We start from the raw sequence: 11591 nt of genomic DNA on the forward strand, positions 1-11591 counted from the left end.
AGCTACATGAATATATAGAGAGATACATAGATAAATATGTATCTTAGTGTATTTCCTGTGTGAACTGGGAATATATAAGAAACTACACCACCTGAAGATTCCCAAACCCAATCATCTGGATATGTTTTGCTAAAAGTATATCCTTTTTTCTTATCTCAGAGTTATTTGTAACTTTTTAAACTTTATGTGCTCATTTTTCTCAAGCTTCCAACACAGTTCTCTGTGGAATAACTTCACTGTGACTCCAGCTACCTGAGAGGACATAATTCAGTGTTCCTTTCCAAAGCAATTTATGGTTACCAGGGATGTGCTGAAAATATATTGCATAGGGAGAACACCTGGGTTCCCCTTATAGTATTTTCTTTGCTTAAGAAAATAGAATTATGTAAAGAAAAAGAAATATATGTTTTCATTCTTTGAGAGGGGACATAAGCACCTGAGAATTGCATGAGAATATGTCTTACTTTTGAGGAAATGGCCCAATTTGGGCATCCTTTTCCTAAGATTGAGTGCTGATGTTATTTCACCATGGGACATGGTTTCTCAGCAAGGAGGTATGTGATAGATGTGTGTGTATATATATCTCTATCTATCTATCTATCTATCTATATATCTATATCTGCCCTTAACTTGTCAAAATGCTTTCACATATATTAATAAAATTAGAGTATTAAAGTGAGTAAGAATGTCAGACAAAAGCAAGTCTAATTTCTTCATTTTCCAAATAAGGACAATGGAGGGTAGTAGGTAAAGTGATTTGCTCATGGCCATTTAGCTAGTTGGTGGCAGAATCCAGATTCTTCAGTTTCTGTCCACTTATCATTTCTGTGTTGGGAGACCCCTCTGGTCAATACAGCAGCATTTGTTTGTCTAGTTTTACAATGAGTGAATTAAGGAAGGATATCATTATGTTTGAGTGATTTAATTCAGGTCAAACAGGTAATTTAAACCATAACCCCAAACACTGCTAAGACCCTTTATCATCTCAGCAATTCCATTCCTAGGCATATAAGGCAAAAAAACAGAACAGAACAGAACAAAACAAAACAAAACAAAACAAAACAAACATCCACATGAAAACTTGTACATAGCTTTCCCATCTTGCAAGATGAAAGGCGAAAAAGCTGAGAAGCCAGATACTAAGGAGAAGAAACCTGAAGCCAAGAAGGCTGATGCTGGTGGCAAGGTTAAGAAGGGTAACCTTAAAGCTAAAACATCAAATAAGGGGAAGCCCCACTGCAGCCAAAACCCTGTCCTAGTCAGAGGAATTGGCAGATATTCCTGATCGGCTATGTATTGGAGAAAGACTACGTAAAAGAGGAAGTATTCAGCAGCTAAATCCAGGATTGAAAAGAAAAAGAAGGAGAAGGTTCTTGCTACTGTCACAAAACCAGCTGGTGGTGACAAGAATGGTGGTACCTGAGTGGTTAAACTTCACAAAATGCCTAGGTATTATTCTACTGAAGATGTGCCACGGAAGCTGTTGAGCCATGGCAAAAAACCTTTCAGTCAGCCTGTGAGGAAACTGCGAGCTAGCATCACTGCTGGGACCATTTTGGTCATCCTCACTGAGCGCCACAGAGGCAAGAGGGTGGTTTTCCTGAAGCAATTGAGCAGTGGCTTGCTACTTGTGACTGGACCTCTGCCCTTACTCGAGTTCCTCTGCGTAGAACACACCAGAAATTTGTCATCACCTCCACCAAAATTGATATCAGCAGTGTGAAAATCCCCAAACACCTCACTGATGCTTACTTTAAGAAGAAGAAGCTGCATAAACCCAGACACCAGGAAGGTGAGATCTTCAACATGGAGAAAGAGAAATACGAGATTACAGAGCAGCGCAAGGTTGATCAGAAAGCTGTGGACTCGCAAATTCTGCCAAAAATCAAAGCTGTTCCTCAGCTTCAGGGCTACCTCTGCTCTATGTCTGCTCTCATGAATGGCGTTTACCTTCACAAATTGGTGTTCTAAATTTCTTAAAAAGAACCTAATTAAATAATGGATCTATCAAAAAAAATTTGTACATAAATGCTGACACCATTCATGATAGACAAAAAGTGAAAACAACCCAAACGTCCACCAACTGATGGGTGGATACACAAATTATGGTATTTCCATGCAACGGAATATTATTCAGCAATAAGAAGTAATGAAATAGTGATATATTCTACAACATGGGTTAGTTTTGAAAACATTAAGTATAAGAAACCAGATGTTAAAGGTCACATATTGCATGATTCCATTTATATGGAATATCTAAAATAGGCAAATCCATAGAGTCAGAAATTGGATTAGTGGTTGCCTGGGGCTGGGGGTAGTGGGAGAACAGGGTGACTAATAAAGGACATGTGGTTTCCTTTTGCAGTGATGAAAGTGTTCTAAAATTGATTGTGGTAGTGACTGCACAACTATGTGAGTATACTGTTGGAAAATGTCATCAAAAAGACATGACTGCTGATTAACCCATGAGCCAGACCTGGGCACTTGGAGGCACCTTACCCACTCCCCTCTCCTTGGAATGTGGGTTCTGCTTGCCTTTCCCATTCCCAGAGGCTGCTTCAAAGACAAATCCTTGGGATGGTGATGTCATGTTGGAAACACTTACATGGTATATGTGACTGAGCCTAGTTAGGGCCTCTTTATAAACTTTTAAGATTTGGAGGGTTGATGCAGGAATCCATTCGTCTTACAACAGCCCAAGAGAAGTTTCATATGCAGGTTCCCTTTGATTATTACAACTGCTACCTATTGATCTGGGAGTGGCCTACCTCTTTCTTTAGTTTCTTCCTGCCTTCTGTTTTTGGGGACTAGTTTCAGATTATACCTTGGAAACTTCTGAGAGGGTTGCAAAGCAACATATACGATTAAATTATTTTCCTTAAATGGGTCAACTTTATGGTATGGGAATACCTCAATAAAGCCATTATGAGAGAGTCAGAGAGAGAGAGAGAGAGAGAGACAGACAGACAGACAGACAAAGGGAAAAGAAGACAGCTCTTCATCATGATCAAGGAAGCCAGGATTGAATTTAAAAATGGCACATTCTACAATACTGAAATATGACAGCTGGATAACTCCACTAAAGTGAGACACAAATGAGTTAGTTAAGATTGTGATTTATTCCTGACATAGGTCAGATTTGTCAAAAGCAGTATTTTCTAAAGTGTGGTAAGCATTGTCTTGATGGCACACATGATGATATTAAGGAGTACTCAGATTTTAATTACTATGAAATTAATTAATTGATGTGGATATTCCATTTGTGGTGGTAATATAAAATTTTCTTTGAAATTTATTAATCTTAATTAAAATAAATTAATCTAAAGCAACAAAAATATACAAATAATTATATAGCTGGAAAGAGGATATGGTAAAAAATTATGAAGATGGTTCATGAGCAATTCACTTTTGGGAAACTCTAGTCTAGAGTAAACTTCTCCCAATACTCAGATTATTCCCCAAACTTCTTCAAGGTTAGTGAATTTTTGGTTACCTAAAGGGAGGATTAGGTGTGTGGGGGTATATGGCTCGAGGTCACCTGTTCTGAAACCAGGGGGCACATGGCTTAAAATGGCAAATCAAAAGTAGCTCACTTCTATGTGAAAGACTGTATCTCATATTTGATTCAGTGGTACAGTGAAAAAAATAAGGGCTGTTAGTTCAAAGAACTTGGACTTGAATATTTGCTGTGTGAATTGTTAAGCTTTGAACACATCACCATATCTCTGACTCCATGTCCTATGTGGGAAATGGAAATACTAGGACTTATTTTAATAGCATGGTTGTGAGGATTAACTGAAAAACCATGTAAGTGACATATCTCACCTTACATAGAGTACATAATTAAAGACTGGTTTCCTTACTTTCATTGTAGGCTATACAATCACATTCCATGGAACAGAGTGGAAAGTTGATTGGCTGTGTCATTCTGTCAAGAAGATACATGTTAAGGCTCTTGTAAGGGTTGAAGGGTGATCCCCTCTGGTCTTTCCAAGTCAAGTGCAGTTATTGGTCAGTCACACTCCAGGAACAATTAGCACATTCTCTGGACAAAATTCACTTCCTTTCAAAAGATTTCTCTGTTTAACTCTGCCATTCTGATTACAATTCTAGACTCTTTGGTTGTTATGCAGAATGTGTGTGTGTGTGTGTGTGTGTGTGTGTGTGTGTGTGTGTGTATGCGTGGTGACTCCATCTTCTCTGCATAATGACTAGAAGATCATCCAGGGAAGCCAGATACTTCCTACTAGAGGAAGCTGATCACCAAGAACCTGGTAGTTTAGAACACTTACAGATGGAGCAGAAATGACTTCCTCCTAAGTACCATTGTATCTTTCACATAAATTACATAATTGGGTCTTTACTCAATATGCACTATGAGGAGATAGAGAATGGGCTTTGCAGTTTTACATACTTGCATGTACCTGCTCTAAGTTTTACTGGCTTTAGGACCAGTACAATCATTTGCTTCTCTTAGTCTCAGAATTCTTTTTGATGAAAAAAGAAGATAAAAGAAAGGGAGAGAGGGAGGAAGAAAGGAAGGAAGGAAAGAGAGGAAGAAAGAAAGGAAGGGAGGGAAGAAGGAATGAAAGAATGAATGAAGGAAAGGAAGGAAGGAAGAAGATTAATATCTCTTTGTGTGTGTGTGACTGTGTGGATAATGTCTTTTCCACCAAAATGTGAGAATAAATAAAAATGAGGTAATTTGGGAGAGAATTAGAGTAGTCACTTTGTATTTTTGTGCCTTCTATTCTTCCCTCCTCTTCTTTTGACTCAAGTTTGGAGGTTAAAAGCACTTGTTAAGTAACTAATCTACTTAGATATGATGGGTAGAGATTACAAAAGCCATAAGGGCATAGTTCTTATCATTGAAAACAACTACCGCTTAGATTAGACAAAAACGTGCTTAACATAAATTGCATTGTGGAGCAATGGTCAGGAACTGTATGTAAAAGCTAATAAAAATCCTTATAAATATCACTGGGAAGCTTCTACTGAGAGGATCTTCTTTCTCCTATATCACCTCATTACAGTGACATTTCAGTCAATATATTTTTGACTTGATGCATGAGTGGCTTTGTTCCTAAGTCAGTGAATACTGTTTCACCAGCAAACTTGTCATACTTAGAGAAACAGCAAGATGGGGCTGTATTGTTATTGTCACTTTATAGTGAGGGAATGAAGCCTCACTGAGGTAGAGTAACCCACTCAGAGTCATATAACTAGGGAGGGAGCCCCCAGAATCTGCTCTATGCAATCCTAGAGACTACTCCTTGTCACCGTGTGTCACAGCCTCCCCAGGTAGTGACACATCTGTCTGGCAGATGGCATGTGTGAAAGGCATTCTGCTGGTTTTCAGAAATGACAGGATAAAAGCCTTAGTAAGTTCTGAAGGAACAGACATCATGCACATAGATCAGAGGCATGGGCTAGCTAAGGTTGCTACTGGAGCACACTTTGGGGGTGGCACTGATTCCAGGTTTAAAAGAGCACAGCACGTGTTCAAAGAGCAAAGCTTGGGTGCTTGGTTCTGAAATAATTAACTTTCTTTTGTTTTTCGGTTTGAGCAGACAAAAGGGACCCTGCCATCAGCTTCCTTTTTCTAACTCTTATTAAAAACTCTGCAATTACAGCCCTCTGGGTTAATATTCCTGCCCACATGCACATGGAGACCAACTCTTTCCATTTGTTTGTGGAAAAGGCCATCATGATGTGAAGTAGGGAAAATGTTAATAGTCTCTATCTTTTGAAGAGCGATCTGTTTCTGAGAAACCATCCATTACATCTTGAGTGTGATTTTCAGCATAATGCTGAGAATGTATGGTTTTTACTGCTTTTTAAACTTTTGCAAGATGGATACTGTTTAAAAAATACTGTGATAGGGGCGCCTGGGTAGCTCAGTCAGTTAAGCATCCGACTTCGGCTCAGGTCATGATCTCACGGTTTGTGAGTTCAAGCCCCGTGTAGGACTCTATGCTGACAGCTCAGAGCCTGGAGCCTGCTTCAGATTCTGTGACTCCCTCTCTCTCTGCCCTTCCCCTGTTCACACTCTCTCTCTCTCTGTCTCTCAAAAAATGAATAAATGTTAAAAAATTAAAAAAATACTGTGATAAAAGTGCACATAGGGAAGGGTGGTGTTTGGATTCTGTGTGGTGAATGTTGGGGGTTTGTGGGGTTCTTTTCTTCAGTTGAAAGCTGATCTAGGCAAAGTAATACTTTGGATACATACAAGTTTGTCTTTGGGGCATCTCTTTCTCTCCTTTTTGTGAGCCTCTCTCTCCTACCTCCTGGAATCCCATTCCTTTATGAAATTGCTCAAGCAGCTTACTCTCTTGGATTTAATTCACACATCAAACAGTGTCCTCTGACACCAATACGCAGGGCTAGGGGTTCAATTTTGTAGAAAAAAGAGTAGTGAAAAAAATCTCCATTTCTCTCATCTCAAGTGGAGCAAGCAGATCGGACTTTGTTTTTTTAAGTTTATTTGTTTTGAGAGAACAGAGATAGCATGAGTGGGGCAGGGGCAGAGTGAGGCGGGGAGAGAGAGAATCCCAAGCAGGCACGGCACTGCCTGCAGAGAGCCTGATGTGGGGCTCAAACCAATGAAGCCATGAGGTCATGACCTGAACTGCAGCCAAGAGTCAGATGCTCAACCAACTGAACTACCCAGGTGCCCCAGATCTCAGGCTCTGCTACTTAAAGCAGTGTCCTGGGACCAACAGCATAAGCACCACCTGGGAATTTGTGAAAAATGCAGGTGGGCTCCACCTCCAACTGAATGAATCAGAATCTGCCTTTTAACAGGATTCTCAGGTGATAAAGGTTGAGGAAGGTCTGCCCTGGAAACCCGCTGGTTTCCATGGGAGAGAAAATCCAGGTTGGGATTTCCTAAGTATCATGTCTCAGCACAGTATACTAATACCAGATGATCTTAATACTTGCTAGAGTGCGAGGTTGATTTGCTCAGGTTTAGGGTTAAGTTGAATAGGCAGTGATAATCATGAAAATACTAACATTACTACTACTGCTACCAGCTGCCATGTTTGAGTGCTTATTATATCGATACACTGGAAAAGTTTTCTCATTTTTCACCATGTTTCTATGAGGTAAGTATAATCCATGTCCTGCTGTGCGTGTGGAGAAACCAAGCTTCAAGATATTAAGGCCACACAGCCGGTGAATTAGAGATTAGGTTGAAGCCCAGGTGATCTGGCTCCAAAACCTAAAACAGTATTTTGACCGTGAACTTTTAGAATTCTGATCTGATTTATGAATCTTCAAACCAGAAATATAACAGTTAAGTTTTCACCAATGAATCTGACACAGAACCCCCTTTTGGAGTGATGGAACAACTCTCTAGAATAGATTCTACAGAACCTCTGGGAGCTGTCTCCTCTTGTCATAGCTTCCCAGATGATGACGGACATAGGGAACATGGTGGGGCAGGTAAGTGGTCACTTTGCATGTAACTTTCAGGCACTGAAAGGCCCAAAAGTCTCTGACAGGTCTGTGATCAGTATGAAGCTCTTGCTACTACATTCATTTTGTTTCAGCCCTGGAAAACATTTTATGGTAAGTTCCCTGTTAGGTCTCCAGTTAGCCGCAGACCATAGATTTTTCTTTCTGAACACAGTGATGAGCCACAGTGGGCTTTTCTCAAGCTCAAATTTTATTTCAAGTTTCATTCTTTAAGCTTCAAAAGTGGCATAACTTTTGCTTTCTGCCTTGGGCTCTATAGTCTGTTTCTTCCTCCAGATTCACATGCTACCCTCCTCCTCCTTGCTCTGGGCCCCCAGCCTCTATGGATGGCACTAATAGGCTGCTCTTGCCCTCTGGCTTATGGCTGGATTTGGCCAATGGGTAACGACACGTCAGAGTGCAGAGGGATAGAGAGGTCAGGTTACTTATTTACTTGGTTCTCTGCCTGCTGGGCGACACTTTCACTGCATTTTTGCAACCAAATGTCACAGCTCCAGTTGGCAGTTCTTTCTTACAGCTGCATATTATCCTAGGGTCCCTCAGGTCCAGGGGTGGGAATGGACCCCGCTCCTCTGGTGAGTCACTGCCCCTTGTTGGTTTCCCTTCATTCCACCCATTCATCTGCAAAAAGACTTTATTAGACTCTGCTCATCTTCACCATTTGGCCATGCCATTTACTTTCTGCTTGGACCTTGAATGATATATAAATCAACATATAATTGGGTCTACTTAAATTAAAATGAAATTTAAGTTATTTTCTTATTACATTGTGTTACTTCTTTCTCATATATTCCCCTATTTCCTGAATCTTTCAATAAAATCAGTATTCCAGAAAATGTACCATGTTCTTCCACTGACTTCTTCCAGGTATTTCCAAGAGTAGTATGAGCAATCTAGATGGAGGATGCTGTGAAACTGATACGAATGTTCACACCTGAGAGACAAGAATAGAACCAAAATCATAGCCTTGAGACGCTAATTTCTTCTAATCAGAGAAATGGAGGATGTGGGTCACTGTCTCGGATGAAAACCCTTGTGAATCATTGCAGCGGGGTGAGAAACAGCGTAGAGACGATGGGGAGATGGGGAATGCTATCAGGAAGACTCCTATGGAGAAAAAAATAAAACAAAATAGCTGCCCTGGAAAGTGCCTATGGCCTCAAGCAGGAGTGAAAATGGAATGTAAGGTGTAAGATGTTTCCCTAGTTGTGAGAGATGTTGGTGTTAAAGCATCTCTGAATCCACATGGTGGCTGGCAGAACACGAACACCTTTTCTAGAGGCAAAAGACATCCGGATCAAGTCAGACATGTTGCCGGTGCCAGCATTGGAAAGGAGGAAAGAGAACTGATGAAAGACTGAGAGGCCTTTTGAAGAAATGGAGGAGAAGCTAATGAGAGCCTTCTCTGGAGCACCAGGGGTGATGGAAGGAATGCTGAGGAAATGGCTGCCTGAGCTCAGTGGACTAAATAAATCCCCCCCACCCAAGACGGCAGGTGGACTCTTTGTCTTGTTAATAAGGATGACTGCCAGGACAGAGATTTTGCTCTGAAGCCAAAGAAAACGTGAAAAATGGGAGCTAGAATTTCTTAAGCAGATATTGTGCCAGGCTCTTAAACAGAGTAGTCTCATGTTTATCTTCTTAAAGATGTTTTTTCCTTTTCATTCCATACAGGAGGAAACCAAGGCTCAAAATTTACTAGCACAGGGTCACAAAACTAGTAAGCATGAGAGCCACACTCAAATTCAGCTGGCTACAAATCCGGAGCCAGATGTCCTAACTTCCTCGTAAGGCCCAGAGAGGGTCACTTCCCTGCCTCATTGTGGATGAAGGGATAAGCAGAAAGCAGTCAGCACAGGGTTGGAGTGGCAATAATTCAGACAATTAAGAAAAACTGATTCATATACCCACAGCCTGAAGGAAGAGGTCTATGAACTGGAAAGAGGAAAAATTGAGGAACTCCCTGAAAGAGACAGTTTTAAGCTAGCCATCTGTGGCCAATGAAGTGAATAAGGTGAAAGCCCATATTTTAAGCTTACATTAACCATATGTATTATTCAGTCAGACCCCACAGCACATCCCCCCCCCCACACACACACACTCCAGCAAATCTCAGCTGAATATCAGAATGCATTTAAAGCACCAGACCACAAAATGACTATATTGAGAAAACTGATCCCAAATTTACCGTGCATGAAAATCACCCAGGAGCGGCAGTTAAAACTGACTCCTAGGCCCCATCTGATTCATTAGGTCTGGACTGGAGCCCAGGAATCTGCATTGTAACAAGCACCCAGGTGACTGGGATGGAGATTGCTCCTCTGCTTGAAGCACTGGCTTTGAAGCGGTTTGATTTGAAATCTGACCTAGGAAGTGGTCTCAGTAGGAAAACAAGGATATATGGCAGAAACATAAATGAAACTAGTCATTAAGTGTTGTTTAATATAACTCTGGACTTTTTCTCATCAATTTTTCTGCTTAGGCTCTATACCATTGTCCACTCACTCTTGGACCATTTAATAGACTTTATTATTGAGGTTCCTAAACATATTCTTTTTTTTACCCACTATTTCATCTAATCTGATATATCCTAACAGGTAACTTTTCCATACCCATTTCATAATGCTATTCTTTTCCCCAAAACTTCAAGTTTTCTTCATGATTAAGGGATAAAGGCCAGTATCCTTGCTGTGGCATTTAAAGTTCTCTAAAATCTAGCCCTCCTTATCTTCCAGGATAATCTGTATCCTACATAGAATAAGCTTGTTTCCTCTTCTTTAGCAAGTACGCTCTGAGCAGCCATTCTTCCATGTACTAGCTAATACTCCAGTTTCGAGGAACGAAACTCCTCATTCCTTCTACCTGATGGAAGACAGAGGGAGGTGTGAGGACTAAGCAGTGGTATGCTGGTATAAGGTTAACAACCAGCTCTCTCTGGGGAAAAAAAAAGGTCCTGATGGTTAGCATTTGTCAATTTCAGTGGTGTAAATAATCTCATTACAGCTGATTTCAAGCTAGAGATATGACAGCACTGAAAGTAAGGCCTGGAAGTTCTGTGCACAGGTGGACCCCTACATAAGCTAACCGGAACATATCACTGGGACGAGAGGTCACTCCCTTCTCATTTCACATACCCCAGTCATGTCTGGCTGTAGCAGAACCTCGACACAACTTTTTCACAGTGGTTGGAGGGGTGACTAGTCTACATGCAAAACTGGTTCCCGGGGCCTGGCTGGTTTCTGGCCTGATGGCTTCTGTCCTGGGTAGCACTCAGAGTCCTGCCAGCAAATGCTGACATCTAGGTGGTGAATGATGCATTCTGCACTCTTGGTACTTTCAAGGCCCCGAGCCCCTTCCTCATCAGCTGACTTGCTTCACCTCAGCCTTTGTGGGGCTACAGTCTCTGTGTCATGGTCCATGTGGCTCTTGGCTCATGCTGGGCTCCCATAATTGCTTCCCCACTGCCGGCCTGTCGTTCTCGCCTCAGCCATCTTCCAAGTACTGATTGGGTGCAAGCAGGGACTTCCTGATCCCCAATCGAGGTGGGACACTCGATTGGGGACAGGACACTCTGGTGGCAATATGAATGATCTTCTCTCTGTGTAGTCTCTGCCTTTATTTCTTTTCCACCATATAGATAGTGCCATGCTAGTCACAGAGATTGTTAAAGAGAACTTGAAAGCTCCCCGGTCTTCCTCATCAAGGAATGAGTGCCAGTGGTCTGAAGTCCCCTAACCTGTTTGCTGGTTGCTTGTTTCTAAAACCACAGCAGCATTCTTTTTATTTTTATTTATTTATTTATTTATTTATTTATTTATTTATTTATTTGAGAGAGAGAGAAAGAGAGGAAGAGGGAGAGAGAGACATAATCTTAAGCAGGCTCCATGGTCAGCTCAGCACCCATTGTACGCTCGGTCCCACAACCCTGGGATCATGACCTAAGTTGAAATCAAGAGTCAAATGCTCAACTGACTGAGCCACCCAGGCGCCCCTGTGGCATTCTTTACCCCGACTTTCAACTTAGAGTGGTTAGCAGGGTTCAACTCTTCTCCTCTCTGTCCTTCCCTATTCTCCCCTGACTTTTATTTTCCTTGCCAAAGGGCTTCTATTTC

The 11591-nt window shown here is 41.3% G+C and overlaps 1 pseudogene; it reads left to right on the forward strand.

The window, feature by feature from the left end:
- The first annotated feature begins 1108 nt into the window (after positions 1-1108).
- On the forward strand, positions 1109-2011 carry LOC112869217 (large ribosomal subunit protein eL6 pseudogene; annotated as a pseudogene).
- Positions 2012-11591: the final 9580 nt, after the last annotated feature.

This window comes from Puma concolor, chromosome A3 (genome assembly GCF_028749965.1).
Source record: "Puma concolor isolate L17-30 chromosome A3, mPumCon1.1.hap2, whole genome shotgun sequence".
Lineage (NCBI taxonomy): Eukaryota > Metazoa > Chordata > Mammalia > Carnivora > Felidae > Puma > Puma concolor.